Source organism: Pelodiscus sinensis, chromosome 23 (assembly GCF_049634645.1).
Source record: "Pelodiscus sinensis isolate JC-2024 chromosome 23, ASM4963464v1, whole genome shotgun sequence".
In the NCBI taxonomy this organism is placed as follows: Eukaryota; Metazoa; Chordata; order Testudines; family Trionychidae; genus Pelodiscus; species Pelodiscus sinensis.
This window is the reverse complement of record NC_134733.1, coordinates 15,035,188-15,051,302: the sequence shown is the minus strand read 5'-3', so window position 1 is coordinate 15,051,302 and position 16,115 is coordinate 15,035,188. Positions and strand designations below refer to the sequence as shown.

Sequence of the window (16,115 nt, the reverse complement as noted above, 5' to 3'; positions counted from 1 at the left end):
ACTAACCTACTGCTCCCTCCTCATCCTCCAGTTCCCTGGTCTCTCCGAACCTTGCTGAATCCTGTCCCCACTACAACCTAAGTCCTTGTACCCTGCTTGTGTGTAGCCATCACCCCAGGCTCTCATTGCTCCCAGGAGAACATTGCTGGAGAATCCTACAGCTTTGTTATTGTGGGTGCGTGGGTACCTGTACAAGGAGAAGTAGCCTTGCATTGTGTCCAAACATAGCCAGACAGGGTATGTGTACATGGCAATCAGGAGGCGTAATCCAGATTCAATCCAGTTTAGATAAATCTACACATGTTGAAGTCACACCTCTCAATGTCAGTGTTAATCTAGCCGGAGGCTCATGCTGATCTCCACTAACAGGGAGTTCCCCAACAGAGAGCCCTCCACCAAAGACTCCTCAGGACTCTCCCCGGGGGGACCACCCACCAGCCAGAGCTCTTAAAACTAAAGCTGGGGATCGCAGCTGAGCTGACTGCCGCTAGCTGTGTTCCCTGTAAGCTCTGTGCTTGTGCAGCCATGCAGGAGAGATTCAAATCCTGCCCAGCTGATAATCAGAGCACCCACAGCTAGATTTTTGTTTCTCCTGGTAGTGCACATGCCTATATGCCTCGGTGCACATAACATTATTCCACATGTGGATGGAAAAGATTAGAGGGAACATTGGCCACTAGCAGTGTGGGGCTCTCTCTGCAGCAGGAGAGCCTATGGGTTTCCCCTGCAGGCCGCTGGTAGAGCAGGGACTGGAGGCAAGGGGCTGTCCAGCTAGCATACCGCAGGGAGCAGGAGGAAAGCCAAAGAGCTGAAGACATCGCTCTTAGTGCGGCAGGACTGGGGGAGCCAAGACTCCCTACACTGTGCTGTCTGCTTAGGGCCTGTCAGGGGACAGCACATTCCCACACTTCTTGGCACCCTTCCGCAGCACCTCTCAATTAAATGAATTGCTCCAGTGAATTTACTCTGCATCCATTAGGCCTGCCTGACTCAGGCATTTGCTGTCTGTCCCTGGCTCCGAGAAGGCTCATTTGTGAAATTGGTTTAAGAGAAGAAAATGAGGATTGACGGTGCCAGAGCCGCCCCTCCTCCTGTCATCCACCACATCTTGCAGCCTCTGCAGAATTCGCATCTTTCACACAGAGGCTGCGTGACTCAGAAGAGCCAACATTCAGCGCCGTGGGGCTCTCTGAAAAGATGCGCGGCCCCAGAGGCAGAAGGGCAACGAGTGTGTACACGATGCAGGGGAAACATTAGTGTGTGCGACTGCCTGGGCCATAGAACACCCGCAACAGCGAGACAGACAATTGGCCACATTACACCCCAATGCAGATCAATCCGTGATCACTGTGGTTTCAAGAGCAGTCACCGCAATTCCAGGTTATATTGCAGTCACATGCCGCTAAATCCATCCATTCCTATGATCTCTGTCCATTACAATTGACAACGCTATGCTCTCTGTGGTCATTTACACCAGTACGGGACAGGGTCATAATCATGCTACTCTGATCTAGTACAGGTAGAACCTCTCTAGTCCGGAACCCTCAGGACCAGAGAACTCTAGTCCGGAACCCTCAGGACCAAAGCAGAGAACTTGTCAGATCACAGGAGGTCAATATCGTCTAGCAGCATTATCAACACTTCTTCTGCTCACTGGGCTCTTAGAGACATTTAGGGATAAGTTAGAGCTAGATAATAGCACGGGACACTGAGAGCCAAGCCTGGGAGCTGTAAACAAATTTTATGGGACTGCGGGAAACTTGGCCACACCCATAAATGGGCATCCGGGTAACTCAAATCATGCCGGACCACGGATGTTGCTGGACTAGAGCGTCTCGGATTAAAGAGGCTCAGCCTGCAGTGTTGCACTTACTTTGCGCACAGGTGTAAGGCGGTAGAGAATCAGGCTCACTGTCCCATTTATATTATACTTTTGAAGTTTCTCAGCTACATGGCTGTTAAAAACCTCCTCATTTTTCTGTGTTCATAAAGGCTTCTTTGTCAGCGGCTCAAAACAGCTGCTCCCAGAGCTCCAGACGTGTTCAGACACATAACCCTGACTGAGGACCCGCACCATAGATGGGGTGAACAAAGCTCAGTTGAGATCTTAAAAACCATGAACTTTTAAAACCCTCGCTGCAGAAACACACGCATGACTTTGACTTCAGACTATATGCATCCCCTGATGCATGTCAGACACACACCCCCAGGACAGAAAAAGGCACAAAATCTTTCTTAGCCTATTTTTGTTTTAAATTTGGTTCTGTTTTAGGTCCCAGTTCAGTAGCCCACTTCTATTCCAAGCCCCTTAAGCAGATGCTTAACTTGCAACACAGGCTGCAGTATTGGAAACTCAGTGAAGCACAGAGCCCACGAGGCAGCATGAAGGAATCATGTCCTGCCCCCAGATGGCCAGGAATGGCTGGGAAGGCTTCTAGTCTCACTGCATTTTTATTGGCACATTTTGCTTTGCCCTTCAGTAGCTAACACCTTGTTCAGACAGGCTCCAGGCACGTTTGTCTGCCCTTCTCACCCCACTTTCAACCCTGAGCCGGATTCATAGATTTAAGGCCCAAAGGAAGCACTGTGATCGTCGAGTCTGACCGCCTGTATAAAACAGGCTCTAGGCCTTGCCAGAATTCATTCCTGTTTGAAGTAGAATGTCTCTTTCAGAAAGACGTCCCATCCCGATGTGGAAATGGCTAGCGATAGAGAATGCCCAACCTCCCTCCATAAATGGTTCCAATAGTTCATTGCCCTCACCGTTGCTGCAAACATGCCCCTTATTTCCAGTTTGAATTTGCTGAGCACCAGTCTCCAGCCTTTGGCACTCGTTCTACTTTTCTCTGCTAGATCTAAGTGCCCGCTCTTGTAAAAATGTCTCTTTCCCATGGAAGTCCATGAAGACCGTGATTAAGTCACCTCCGAACGTCTCCTGGGTTAGAGGCTCACACTCTGGCATCTTTTCCAACCCTTTAATCATTTTCATGGCTCTCCTCTGCACCTGCTCTGAGTTAGCACCACCCTGCGGGAACGCTGAGGGGCAGAAAACAGTGGTCACACCAATGCCATGTAGTCAGTAGCCTCCTGTTTGTTACTATAAGAATCGCATGAACCCTTTTGGCTACAGCACTGAACCGGGAGCTCATGTTCTGCTAATAACCCATCATGGGCCTCCTCCTCCAAATCCTTTTCGGAGTCACTGCTTCCCAAGACAGAGCCGCCAAAGAATAGTCAACATTCTCTGTTGATCAGGGCTACCGACAAGGGTGGAGGGTGTCAAAGAGGGCAGCTGCCCTGGGGCTCAGTGATTTTAAAGGGCTACTGCATGGCCCAGGCAGTTCTGAGGGTAGCTGGTTCCAGCACCACCCCTTCCACCCAAGACCTCGCCCTTTCTGGGGGGCCAGGAGCTGAGGCCCCACACCTTGCCCAGGGCCCTGACAAATCTGTCACCAGCCCTGTTGTGGCCCTATCAAAAGGCATGCTGTTTGTCTAGGCCCAGCGCTACACAGTAACCTGCCCTCTTTGGTTTTTTTCCCCCTCACAGAATTTTTGGTTCATCTGTGAATGTGATTGGTGATGATTTTATGTTTTCTTCCAGGTCAGTGTTAAAAGTGTTCACTAGTGTAGGGCCCTTGGCAGGCCCGCCGGCAGTGGGGTGGGAGTGTGGGGCACAAAGGGGCCAACGACCTGAGACATGGTGAGTCAAAAGGACCTGGAACTCCGGCCGCTGCCATTGCCACAAGAGCTCCGGGCCACTGGAGCCCTGCGGGGTGCACTCCAGGCTGTGCTGAGGGCTGCCTGGGAGAGGCTAGTTTCAGCCTCACCCCTTTCATCCCGCCCCTTCCAGGAGCACGGTTCTCACCCTCCCCTCTGCCTTGCCCAAGGTTCCAGCACGTCTGTCGGCTCCGCCGATCACCGGGGATCACAACAAACCCAGCCAAGAGAAACTAGAGGCCTTGTTTTGAAGCACGCGGCCATCAGATCACACACCTCAAAAATCACGTCGCCCTAGTTTCTGTAATACCTCTTCCCATTCCACTTCAATTAGGGCGAGATTCTAGCAACCGCTCTTGAGAGAGTGGCTGATCTCAAAGCCAACACCCAAACCCGTTCCAAGGCAGCTTGGAACCCCCCAACTTTCCAGTCCCAAGAAGTGGCCATCTCCAACACTTGCCGTTTGTGGGCCATCAGCTGCTGATGCCATGTAGAACGGAAGCAGCCGGGAGCGTCAGTATGGAGCAATCTCTCACCCCTTCGCCGGGTGACACCCCCTTTGCAGAGTTGGTACGCACGCCTTGAGACTAAGCTTTGCTTCTGCATCAGAGGTCAGAAAGAAAACACTATGTTTCTTGCCGGCAACAGCCAGAATGAATGAATTGGCATAAGAAGAAAGCAGGCCAGCAGAGCTCCGCCTGAAAGGTGCAGACAGAGGTCTTGGCATGAAGTTGGCACTGGCTGGACAAAACAAGATAAAGATGTCCCAGGGCAACGTTTCCCACCTCGGTGAGGGCATTTCACCTTGTTCTTTGCTAGGGCGGACGGCTGGTCCACGGGAAGAGCTGACCCACCTTTCAGAGGAAGCGTGTTTTACCACGTCTTTTCCTTGGGTCAGCCAACAGCAGGATTTGGAAATAGGGATGTTACTGCCCTCTCCACCTCCCCCGGCTTTCCATCACACACGGGCTTTACGGTTTGGTTGAATAGCCATTCAGCACCCCCCACTATACAAATTGTGCCAACACTCCCCTCTCCGTGGAAAAACTGGAAGAAAAATTGAGGCTGACTTTTCAGGAGGGTGACAGAAAAAGAATGTGCCATTAAACCAACCATCTAAGCACGCCTGACACAGAAGAATGAATGTGGCTAAAGTGAAAGGCTGGCCGGAGCTCTGGCAGCTTTTCTATGAAATGAAAAGCAATAAGCCTCTACCAAGAGGAGCACAAAAGCAATGCCAAGAAAGAGCAGATAAATGTCACCCACGCGGATGGAGATATTGACCCACCATCATATTGCTGTCTCACCAAGGAAGAAATGAGGCTTCTAGAAAAGAGACCAGCCAAGTAACTAATGTGCTGATCGGACGGCTTCCTGGAAACCTACAGAAAGGAGAAAGGGGAAGATTATAGGAGGGCTGCTTAGCCTCAGTTCTCTGCCCAACTGGAGTTACAAAATGAAACAGATCTCGGGAGGGGAAGTTCTGTAAATACAGAGACTGTCCCAATATACACCCAGGAGACCCCCTTCCTCCCATACCTCACTCTGATCTTCCACCCCACAGGCCTTTCCCTAGGCTAGCACCCACTACATCACCTTTGCAATCATATCCCCCACCAGGCTCTGCCATCGGGAGTCCCCCCGCTCCCACCAGCCTTAAAGAGGCTAAGACAATGATGGGCAACCTAGGCTAGTGAGTTGGCCACACAAGTGGCCCTTCTTCATCTCAGAGGGCCACAAGATTGTCATGATAAAGGGCTGAGGTAGTTTTGCTAACTGCACTCGTGTACCTCAAATTTGCAGTGTGCCAAGGGAGCCATCGCAGCACTTCGCTTGGATGCAGAGGGAGCTCCCAGTCAGTGTTGTGTGTGATCAGCACCCACCTCCTTTCACGTGCCCTGGCTTTACACTCGTGTCACTTTACTAATACTGGTAGGGAAAAAACCGACTGTATGGAAACCAGTGGAATCTGGCAACCCTGCATGTGGGCAGCAGTAAACTAAATGTCTTGCGGGCCACCCACAGAATCCAGATGGGCCACCTGTGGCCCTGAGGCCACCGATTGCCCACCACTGGGCTAAGACCATTTAACAGGAGTGCTGGACTGGGTCAGAAACTTAAGGAGCCCGCGATCTGTTGCATATGTAACCCACACACCTAGGCTATGTCTACACGCGCGGCTTCTTGCGCGAGCAATATGCAAATGAGGCTAAGCATGGAGCCTCATTTGCATACCTAATGAGCCACCATTTTTTTCAGAAGAGGCTCTTGCGCAAGAAGGAGTGTCTACACTGCCCCTTCTTGTGCAAGAAAACCCCTCTTGCGCAATGCCGTTCTTCCTGGAAAGTAACAGGTGTAACGGCATTGCGCAAGAGGGGTTTTCTTGCGCAAGAAGGGGCAGTGTAGATGCTCCTTCTTGCACAAGAGCCTCTTCTGAAAAAAAAAAAAAAGATGTCTCATTAGGTATGCAAATGAGGCTCAGCGATATTCCATGCTTAGCCTCATTTGCATATTACTCGCGCAAGAAGCCACAAGTGTAGACATAGCCCTAGTGTGGTTCACTGTCCCATGCAGTGGCACACAGAGCACAGCAACAGATAAGAACAAGAGACCTCTACAGCATGGGCTGAGAGCCAGCTGGCTTTTAGCTCAAAGGGTAGAGGCTCCTATGCTAGGCTCCAGAGGTCCTCCCAAGGTCAAATCCGCTTGGGGGTGGTTACACAGACTTCCTGTGGTGCTTTGTTTGCTCATGCGGCTGGGTTAAAGTAGTGGTGGGTGCAGTAGAGCAGTTTTTTTCCTTTGAGTTACAGGAATTCACGGGAATGGAACCGAACTGAGTGGCCAAATAGCATGCAAAGAATTGCAAGTGGCCAGTCAGCGATTGCTAAGGAGCTGGGCCTGCAGGAGGAGCAGGACTGGGGCACCAGGCCAGGTGAGTGCTGATGAGGCTGGGTTTGGTGTGTCCCATGGGGCCCAAGGAGAATTCAAAAGGCATAACTGCACTTGCCCACAGAGGTCAGTTCCGCTACAGATGCTGCTCTGGGTAGGCAGGTCCTATCATGCCATGGTAGAGCAGCCCGAGGGGTTGCTCTAACTTACATCTTGCTGCAATGTCCATAAGGAGCTGGAAACACAGCTAAGTAGTCAGCCTGGTCTACAGATGCCCCGGCCCCTTCTTTGTGGCCACACCCTTGCTACCAGAGAGAGGGGCTGTGTCTGCGCCAGGTGTGGCTCCCAGTACATCAGGGTGATCTGCTTGAAGTTGCTGGAGCCAACTGTACGCTCGGAATACAGAGGCAGTGCAAAGCATCCCTTGGCAAATTAATTAAAACTCCCAGGACCTGGGACAATCTGCCTTTCCAATTAGAGTAATGAATCTGTCCCGCTGCCAAGAGCTGACCCTGCAGCCTGTCCAACAGCTAAGTTCTGCCGATGGCCATTTTCCCCTAAGTGCTGCTTCTAAAACGCTTGCTTGCGCGCACACGGCCCCTGCTTGCCCCCAGCCTGCCCCAAGCACGAAGCCAAAGCGCGTATGGGCTCTCCAGGCACATCTACCCAGCCCACGGCCGGTGAAACCAAAGCCCCAGACCTGCCGTGTGGCTGATTGCCAGACTATCACTAAACATGCAAAGGCCCTCACATTGGATTCAGAATTGGATAAGCTAGAGGGACGCTTGGACATGGGGCAAAGGTGCTAATTGTTCCCTGGGGATTAAGGGGTTAATACCCATCCCACTTCCTTACACAAGTGTGGCGAGGAAGGCTATAGAAGAGGGTGCTTTGGATGCCGAGGAGGGAGAAGGTCTTTGGAGGGAGGGTCTGGCGGATCATAGGACAAGAATTTAACAGGGTTCAAAAAAGCACTAGATAGATTCATGGAGGTTAGGTCCATCAATGGCGATTAGCCAGGATGGGTAGGAATGGTGTCCCTGACCTCTGTCTGTCTGGAAATGGGGGACAGGAGAGGGATCACATGAGGGTTACCTGTTGTGTTCCCTCCCTCTGGGGCATCTGGCATTGGCCACTGTTGGCAGACAGGATACGGGGCTAGATGGACCTTTGGAAAACGCTGCAGTACGGGCTTCATCCTTAAGAACGGCCACACTGGGTCAGACCATTCTCTTTCTGGTGTTGCTAACTCATTTTACATCCTAGTTACAGATACTCACTCTGGACGACCCGGCTTTACTGACGGCAGCTGAGATTTTTCCCAATCCATCTTTCCACCAGCTCCTGACTAAGGGTTGAGATTTCTAAAAGCACCTAGGTGATATAGGGGCATGGGTCTCACCAAAAGTGGAGGCACTGCTCCTAAATCACTTAGGCCCCCTTGAATGCCTACCCTAGCTGGCAGATTTAAATCTAGCTGGGGACAGCGGAGATGACACCCTGCCACCACCAGATGGCTGCTTGGTGGCTTGTCTTGCAGCAAAAGAGGGGTCAGTCCTGGTGCGGAGAGTCCACAACACAAGAAACATTGCCACAGCGATCTCCCTGGGCAGCCTCAGCAGGGAGCCAAAACCTGCACAGTCTCACCTCAGTGGTTAGCCCAGGGGTGCAAGAAAGCTTGTTCTGCGTTGCCCCTTCTGTGTGTAGTCTGGACAGAGGGGTCTCCTCAGTGTGAATCCAGTTTTAAAAGGAATGGCACAGGATTTAGCTAGTCGGCTCCTCTTCAGTTCCTTGGGGGCTGGGAGGAAGCACCTATAGGCCAGACACATTGCGTTGTGCGAGCACGCCCTTTGCATTGTCATGACAAACACTGTGGCGCAATGACTGCACTGAGAGAGGCCTTGCCTGGGTACCACAGATGCTTGTGGGGGGCACTATTTCCTGCAGAGAGACTCTTTGGAAGGGCGACAAGCCTGCAGACTTCGCGGGGGACAGCTCCACCACATGTTTAACCTCTTGGGAGCCAAAGCTCCTTCATCGATGTACTCCTGGGAGGAGGCTAGAGCCTGGGGGTTTGTAAGGAGCACGGGGGCTCTCTCCTGGAATCAGAGCTCTTTGCTGAGGCTGAGACTGAGGCAGCAAACAGAGGAGCTGTGCAAAGTGGCCCCTGCTGGCTAGAAGCTGTAAGGCAAGGTTAAGTTTTCAGCTCAGCAAAAATTCCTCAGCACCTCAGCAGAAATCCACAGAGGCAGGGGGTTGGTTCAGTGTTGCTGCAGCACCCTGCCTTGGCACGCACAGACAGAGCAGAAATTCTTAGCGTGCAGGGCACTACAAGGCTGGTTTCAACAGTGTCCTTACTGCCTAAGCCTGCAGCAGACAAGTGTCATCCAGCAATGGGCAACCTAGGCTAGCGAGTGGGCCGCACGAGTAGCCCTCTCTCTCAGCGGGCTGCAAGATTGTCATCACCAAGACAGTCTGCCGGGCTAGGGTAGTTTTGTTCACTGCGCTTGCGTACCCAGGATTTGCTAGGGGTGGCAATTGAACCGTAGCAGCGCTTTGATTGGATGTGGAGGGAGTGCCAAGTGCTCAGTCAGGCTGTGTCCAGACTCAGGGTTTTTTTCGGGAAAAGTAGACTTTTCCCGAAAAAACTTCCCCTGCGTCCAGACTCAAGCCGCGTTCTTTCGAAATTATTTCGAAAGAACGCGGCTTTTCTTTCGATGGCGGTAAACCTCGTTTCACGAGGAAGAACGCCTTCTTTCGAAAGTTCCTCTTTCGAAAGAAGGCGTTCTTCAATGTAAAGAGGCCGTCTTCGAAAGAGAGCATCCAGACTCGCTGGGTGCTCTCTTTCGAAAAAGCGGATTTTTCTTTCAAAAGATCCGCCTGCAGTCTAGACGCGATCTTTCGAAAGAGGCTCTTTCGAAAGAAGCCTGCAGTCTAGACATAGCCTCAGTGCTGTGTGCAATCAGCACCCACCTCCCTTCACATGCCCTGGCTTTACGTGTGTGTCGCTTTAACATTACAAGTAGAAAGAAAACTATGCAGATGGAAACCAGCAGGATCTAGCAACCCTGCCTGTCGGCAACAGTAAACAAAATGTTTTGTGCACCACACATAGAACCGATGGGCCACACCCGCTGGGGTAATTGTTAGATCGCACCTTTCATCTGCCGATCTCAGAGTATTTTAGCAAGGAAACTAAGGGCCACTGCCCTCACTTCACACGAGGGGAAACTGAGGCACAAAGCAGGGCAGTGACTTGCGTGCCGTCCCTGGCAGAGCCCAACTCTTCTGAATCCCACTCTCTCTCAATGGCCTGGGCTGCCTGCCAGTGTGTCGCTTTGTTGCTGGGTAGCATCTGGGACCATGCTGGGGTGTCCCACCAAACATGCTCTAGGACTGAGTTTGGGCAGGGGTCCTGCAAGCCCAGTTATGATTCTGCCCTGGGCTGCAGCTGACAAGGCATACCTGCCACGCGACGCTGACAGCTCTGATGTGGCTGAGTCCTCTGGCCACATCAAGTTTGATTCAGAACAAACCAGCTCGCCCAACTTAAATGAAGGGGCTGCTGGTGCAGTGATCTACACAGACATCTACATACACGCAGGTAGTCTGGGAATAAACGGATCTCTTCTTCCCCTATGCAGGTTCTACCTGATGGCCAAAAAGCAGGTCTGCTGCTCGTTGGGCAAGAAAGCAGATGCACAGATCTCCCCGATTCCAGCCAGCAGAGGGCAATAGTGCCTCGCACACAGGGTGGGATAAGGTAGGAAAAGCTCTCCTGCCAGCAGCACCGTCCTGGACCATCCTCTCAGGAGGTGAGCAGGTCTGGGGCTCTGGTTAGTATTTGGAGGAGCGACCCTGCGAGGAGAAACCCGGGTGAGTTCTGATGATTCCAGAGACGTGTCCTGCTCTCTGTGTCTGCACTGGGCCAAGGTCCCCGTAGGAGGTGCTGATGCGGGGGCAAGATGTAAAGCGGAGCCATTGTGAGACTCCAAGACATTGCGAAAGCAGGGAACTGCGTTTGCCTCTTCCTAGAGCCTCAATGTGGCCGCACCTGGCTGGAGCTTTCCTCCAGACCTGCCCTGGTGAAGGTGTTGCTGTGGGCCGTTGAACCCCAGCAGGCTCCACCCCAGCAGTGGCTGGAGCAACACAAGTGCAGCTTGTGCATTGTTTATTACATGTGCAAAGTAACTGCCATGAAAGGCACAACATGGGCAATGATGTTTTCATTTGCCTGGCAAAAAGAGGGTAGGGAGGGAGAGTCAATTCCTTCACGGGGGGGGAGGGCACATAGTAACGCTCCATTCTGTCCCTCAGAGAGACGCTTGGCCTTTTATTACAGCCTCATATAAGAAGCCAAAGCTCAGGCCTCAAGAGAAGCCACATTCCCATTCGCTTGGTTGGCCCCGCTTTCCGCATCACTAGGAACCAGTGGTTCTTTGCATGTATACAGAGAGCGCCTCTGGGGAGACCAGGTGCTAAATCCGGGTCTAGGGACCACACAAGCTAGTTTGCTGCTTTTAACGCCCTCCTTGTCCAGGCTGGTTCCTCCCAGGTTTACACAGGCTAAAAATAAAGCATTTGCTGCATCGGGCAACTGTTTGGCTCCTGCCCCCCGAGTCCCATTTAGGCAACAAATAGCTTTCGTGTCAGGGCAGCACCCTCTCCTTGCTTTGGGCTGTTAGAGGCATCTCAGCGCAGCAGCAGAGCATGGGGGCGGAGGAGAAGGAGCATGGCCCTGCTATTTCAGAGGTAGGCTTGATGGCAGACAAAGGAAAGAGACAGATTTTGCAGATTCAATATTTAGTTTACAACACACATGGTGCAGATGGTGACAGAGACACACACCAGGTGCTCTCCCCTGAAGATGGTTCTGAACCCCATTCAGAGCCTCATCTGTGATTTGGCTTCATCAAGTTTTAAAACTGGTTGTGGCTAAACTGGTTACATTTGGGGGAATTTGGGGTAGATCCAGATCTTTTCTTTTGTTCTCTGAATTTTATTTTAGACTTTCTGGCAGAGTGAACACAGTTGCTCTTTGCATATGGAATAAACACAAGGATCCTCGTTTAGCACAGCTTTCTGGGCCAGCACTGTCAATTAAAGCATTGGGGAAGATGTATGTAGGCAGAAGGTAAACGGATGAAGTCAGTGAACCAGACAAACTGGGCAGAGCGTGTTCAGTTTCAGCTTGGCTGTTTAAACATCGGTCCCTCACTGCTCACAAACGTGTTCTCAGCCTTGTGGCGTGATGTTATATTTTTGTCCAAGGTCAGAGCCGAAAGAGAATCCAGTCTGACTTTGCAGCCAGAGATTATCTGTGCAGTGGCTGTGACTTTTTGTACCTCAAGCCAACGCACTAAGAAATGCACTTTTGACCCTCCTGGTCCAGCAAACACCTTCCTTCCGGACCAGTTAGGTCCAAAGGGTGCCAGACCAGGGAGGTCCAACCTGTACTTACCTTTCAGTGTATAAAGAAGTCATTGTATGAACCTGTAGTAAAAGTAGGCAAATACCTAGCTGAGTTGTTGTACCCCAGAAGACTTCTGCATACCCCTAGTTGAGAACAGTGTTCCCTCTATTTTTTCCCACCCCTGAGCGGAATGCATTTTCTGCCATGCACCAATGCATCACCTTTATATTGGTGCACATAGGAAAATTCCTGTGGCAGGGGTTGGGCCAAGGCCGTTCTGAATGTGGGAGGGGGCTCAGGGCTGGGACAGAGGGTTGGGGTGCAAGGGCTTTGGCTGGGGGTACAGACTCTGGGGATGAGGGCCTTGACGTGTAGGAGATGAGTTCCAGGTTTGGGGAGGGGCTCAGGGCTGGTGTGCAGGAGGGGGGTACAGGCTCTGGGCTGGGGGCCTGGGCTTTGTTGTGGGGCCAGAGATGAGGGCTGAATATAGGAGGGGGTTCAAGGTGGGGCAGGGGACCAGGGCTTGGGCTTACCTGGGGGCCTCTTTCCCCCAGACACAGCAGCTCCATGCTGGGGCTACTGGGGAGGGGCAGTCCCCACAGCTTCAGAGCATGGGGAGAGAGAGCTCTCTCCTCCCTGCAGCCCTGAGCCCCTGCATGGAGCTTAATGGGAAGCTGTGCAACCACACAGCTTCAAGCAGGGGGAGGAACTTTTTTTGGGTCAGGAGCTGCTGACCCCCAGCCACGTAGATTGTGTGTGGTGGGATAATGGGGAGGAGAGGGGACGGAGTGCCAGCACAGGCTCCCCAATGCTGAGGGCAGGGAGCCCTGAGCCTCAGGGCCAGATCCAGGCAAGCTGGGGGCCACAGGTTCCCCACCCCCAGCTTAGGGGGAACTTGGACTAAGGCAGTGGGTCTCATCTCGGGCCAAAGAGCAAAACATTTTCCCAGCTCCACTGGCCTCAGCCTTCTTCCAGCCAGGTTCCCAGCACCCACAACCTTACCCCAGTCTTACCACCGGCTTCTGGGAGCCAAGCAACCAACCCAGCCACCCTGGGCAGCTCAGGCCTTCTATGCCAGGCTTCAGGCAAACCTCAGCCAGTGCCTCACCTCAGAGCAGCATATCCACTTTCCATCCCAGCCAGGCCTCAGTTATGGCGCTTTCTTCCTGCAGGCCCCACACCCTCTGCAGGTGGTACAGGGTGGGATTAAATGAGGCAGTTCGCTGCCAGAAGGCCTTAAAGGGGCAGGCCCCCCTCTTACAGGGCATGATTTGCCCCGCTGCCACCTTGAAAGCTTATTGATAAGGCAGGATATAGGATTGCACACTCCTGTGGGTTCTCTGTGTGTACAGCACCTAGCGTTCTGGCACTCCTCGGGACTGCTGTAATATAATTAATGCTGTCTGCTGTATCCAGCTTTAGAACAGCCATATTCTACCAACACAATGACCCAGATCTCACCAATGGAGGAGAAGCGTGACTGTTCTTCCAGAGATACAAGCTCTGCCTTCCACCAGTAGTCGACAGCTACATGAGTCCTGCCCAGTGATTAGAGGCAAATGACTGCAGAGTTCCTGTGCAACGTGCCTCACCGGCATCCTGCACCCAAGTGAGAGAGTTTTCCAATCTCGCCTGTCCCAACAGGGGTCACACGGGGCTACACAAAGGGTATTGCCCCAGAAACTGGAAAGTGTCAGATGGCAGAGTGGCAAGGGGGTGCCACACCAGTGCAAGTGTGCCACCGGACATAACAAATGGAGAGATTTGTCCAGTTAGATCCTCTCTTTCCATGCAGGTACCCCCAGAGATATCTCCGGTGCTGTCAAAACCCCTGCCTGGAGAGCTATTTTCTCCCCATTGAGGGCACCCAATGATCTGTAGGGAATGTATTCTCAGACGCCTGGATAAGGCGGAGCAGTGCTATCATCGGGGAACAGAGAGGCTAAGTGACTGGCTCAAGGCCACATGGGAACTTGGTGGCAAAGCAGGGAATTTGAACCTGAGCCTCAGGGAAGCACCTTAACCACTGGAGCATCCTCTCTCTCACCTGTGGCATTTGCCTTTCACTGAGAAACCCAAAAAGACCAGAATGGGACTTTCCCCTGAGGAGCGAGCTGACTGAAGGATTTGTTCCCAGCTGAGCAGCAGTGTGGGCTCAGGGCTGTATCACGCAGTAAGAATGACAGAGCCCAGGGGTGGCTGAGGAGCTGAGGTGTGGGGAGTAGGGATGTAAAATCCCATTTAATTAGCTAAACATATTGTTTAACTGATTAAAGGGGGGCAAGCAGGGCTGCAGTGCCCTGCTGCCACCGCTGGGCTGGAACGCCCCCCCTGCTTCCCCATTGCAGGCATCCCAGTCAGAGCAGCCCTGTCTGCAATGGGCCCCCCACAGGGCTGGAACAGCCCCCTGGCTAGGCCTCCGCAGTTAACCTTCATTGGTAAGCCTCGCCCATGAAGCGTTAGGCTTACAGGTGTTATATCATTTGGAGTTCTACAGTTTAAGAAGAAATCACTAGAAACACAGAGGCTGTGTCTACATTGGCAAGATTTTGCGCAAAAGCAGGTGCTTTTGCGCAAAATCTTGCTGCCTGTCTACACTGGCCACGAGTATTTGCACAAGAACACTGACATTGTAATGTACAAAATCAGTGCTTCTTGCACAAATACTCTGATGCTCCCGCTCAGGGATAAGTCCTCTTGCGCAAGCGCTCTTGCACAAGAGGCCAGTGTAGACAGGTAACATCAATTTCTTGCACAAGAAAGCCGGATGGCTAAAATGGCCATTGGAGCTTTCTTGCGCAAGAGAGCAACTACATTGGCATAGATGCTTTTGCGCAAAAGCAAATATTTTGCGCAAAGGCACATGCCAGTGTAGATGCTCTCTTGCGCAAATACTTTTAATGGAAAAACTCTTCCGTTAAAAGGATTTGCGCAAAATCATGCCAGTGTAGATGCAGCCAGAGAGCTTGAGCAGTTGCAAGTGTCCATTTATTTCATAACACAGAACTAACTAGAACCAGCCCAAACCGGCTGTGCTGACCTCTAGTGACCTAACTCAGTTACTATGACAACAAGATCTATATCTACAGCAACCCAACACACAACAACAGGTTAACTGGTTAAACTTTCACATCCCTAGAGGGGAGCAGCATAGATCTGACACAGGGAGCTCAGTCGGTCTGGTTCTAGGTACACAAAGCTTGGTGAACACCAGACATAACCTCCTTTGTCATCTTCTCAGCTGAGAATCCATAGAGGGGGAGATAATGTCTGATGGGCCCAGTTCTCTGTTGCCCCTAGCTGTGGTGTTCAGAGCAACGAGAGCCTGTATGCTACCATTCCAGTGTGGTTGTGGCTGTTATTATTTTAGTACAGGATTCCCAGGGACCCCTGCAAGGATCAGCTTTGGGGGCCAGGCACTGTACAGACAAGCAACAAAGAAGACAGGCCTGGCTCTAAGGCTGTGATTCTCAACTGGTGGTCCATAGTGACTTTCTCGGTGGTCCACATGAACATTGTCCAGTCACAGGGCATGAGCAGGCGCCGCCATTAGGCTGTTTTACACGGTGTTCACAAACATGCGGCGCGTCATTCATAGCATCACCTAGGACGCCACTGTGTTGTGTTGCCAGTAACTTCCATCTGAGGCTCTGAGCATCAGTGTAGCTGCCGCCATTGTTCTGAGCGGTTGCTATGTCGTTCGTCCTGTGCTACACGTGCTGGAGGTGGTCCACGAAAATGTTTTGATTGGCCTGGTGGTCCATGGACTGAAATGAGTTGAGAACCACTGCCCTAAGTGTCACTCCGGATGCAGAGGCAGGACAAGGGGGCAACAGGGAGGGAACTAAATGAACAGAGTTTCACTATAAAACAGAAGGCCCAGCTCACTCCTGACCCAATCTGTGCTGGACCTCGGTGTTTTCCACCTGGGGTAAATGATCACGCAAGGGATGGGGTGACAGCAGGCCTGACCCCATTGCAGAGGGGAATTGGAAGAGTGAGGCCTGCTCCACAGGCTGAGCTGGAGGATCCAGGCTGCACCACCGCGCCCTGGTCCCAGGCTTTCACAAGGCTGGCCAGCCCTGCTCTTGTCCCA

The 16,115-nt window shown here is 52.1% G+C and overlaps 1 long non-coding RNA gene across 1 annotated transcript; it reads right to left on the bottom strand.

Moving 5' to 3' along the window:
* Nucleotides 1-1,952: 1,952 nt before the first annotated feature.
* On the bottom strand, nt 1,953-13,622 carry LOC142819445 (uncharacterized). Its single transcript, XR_012897350.1, has 4 exons — nt 13,128-13,622; nt 5,006-5,099; nt 4,178-4,317; nt 1,953-3,036 (listed from the first exon to the last, which is right to left on the bottom strand). It is a non-coding gene; the product is annotated as an uncharacterized LOC142819445 (long non-coding RNA).
* Between the last annotated feature and the right edge of the window lie 2,493 nt (nt 13,623-16,115).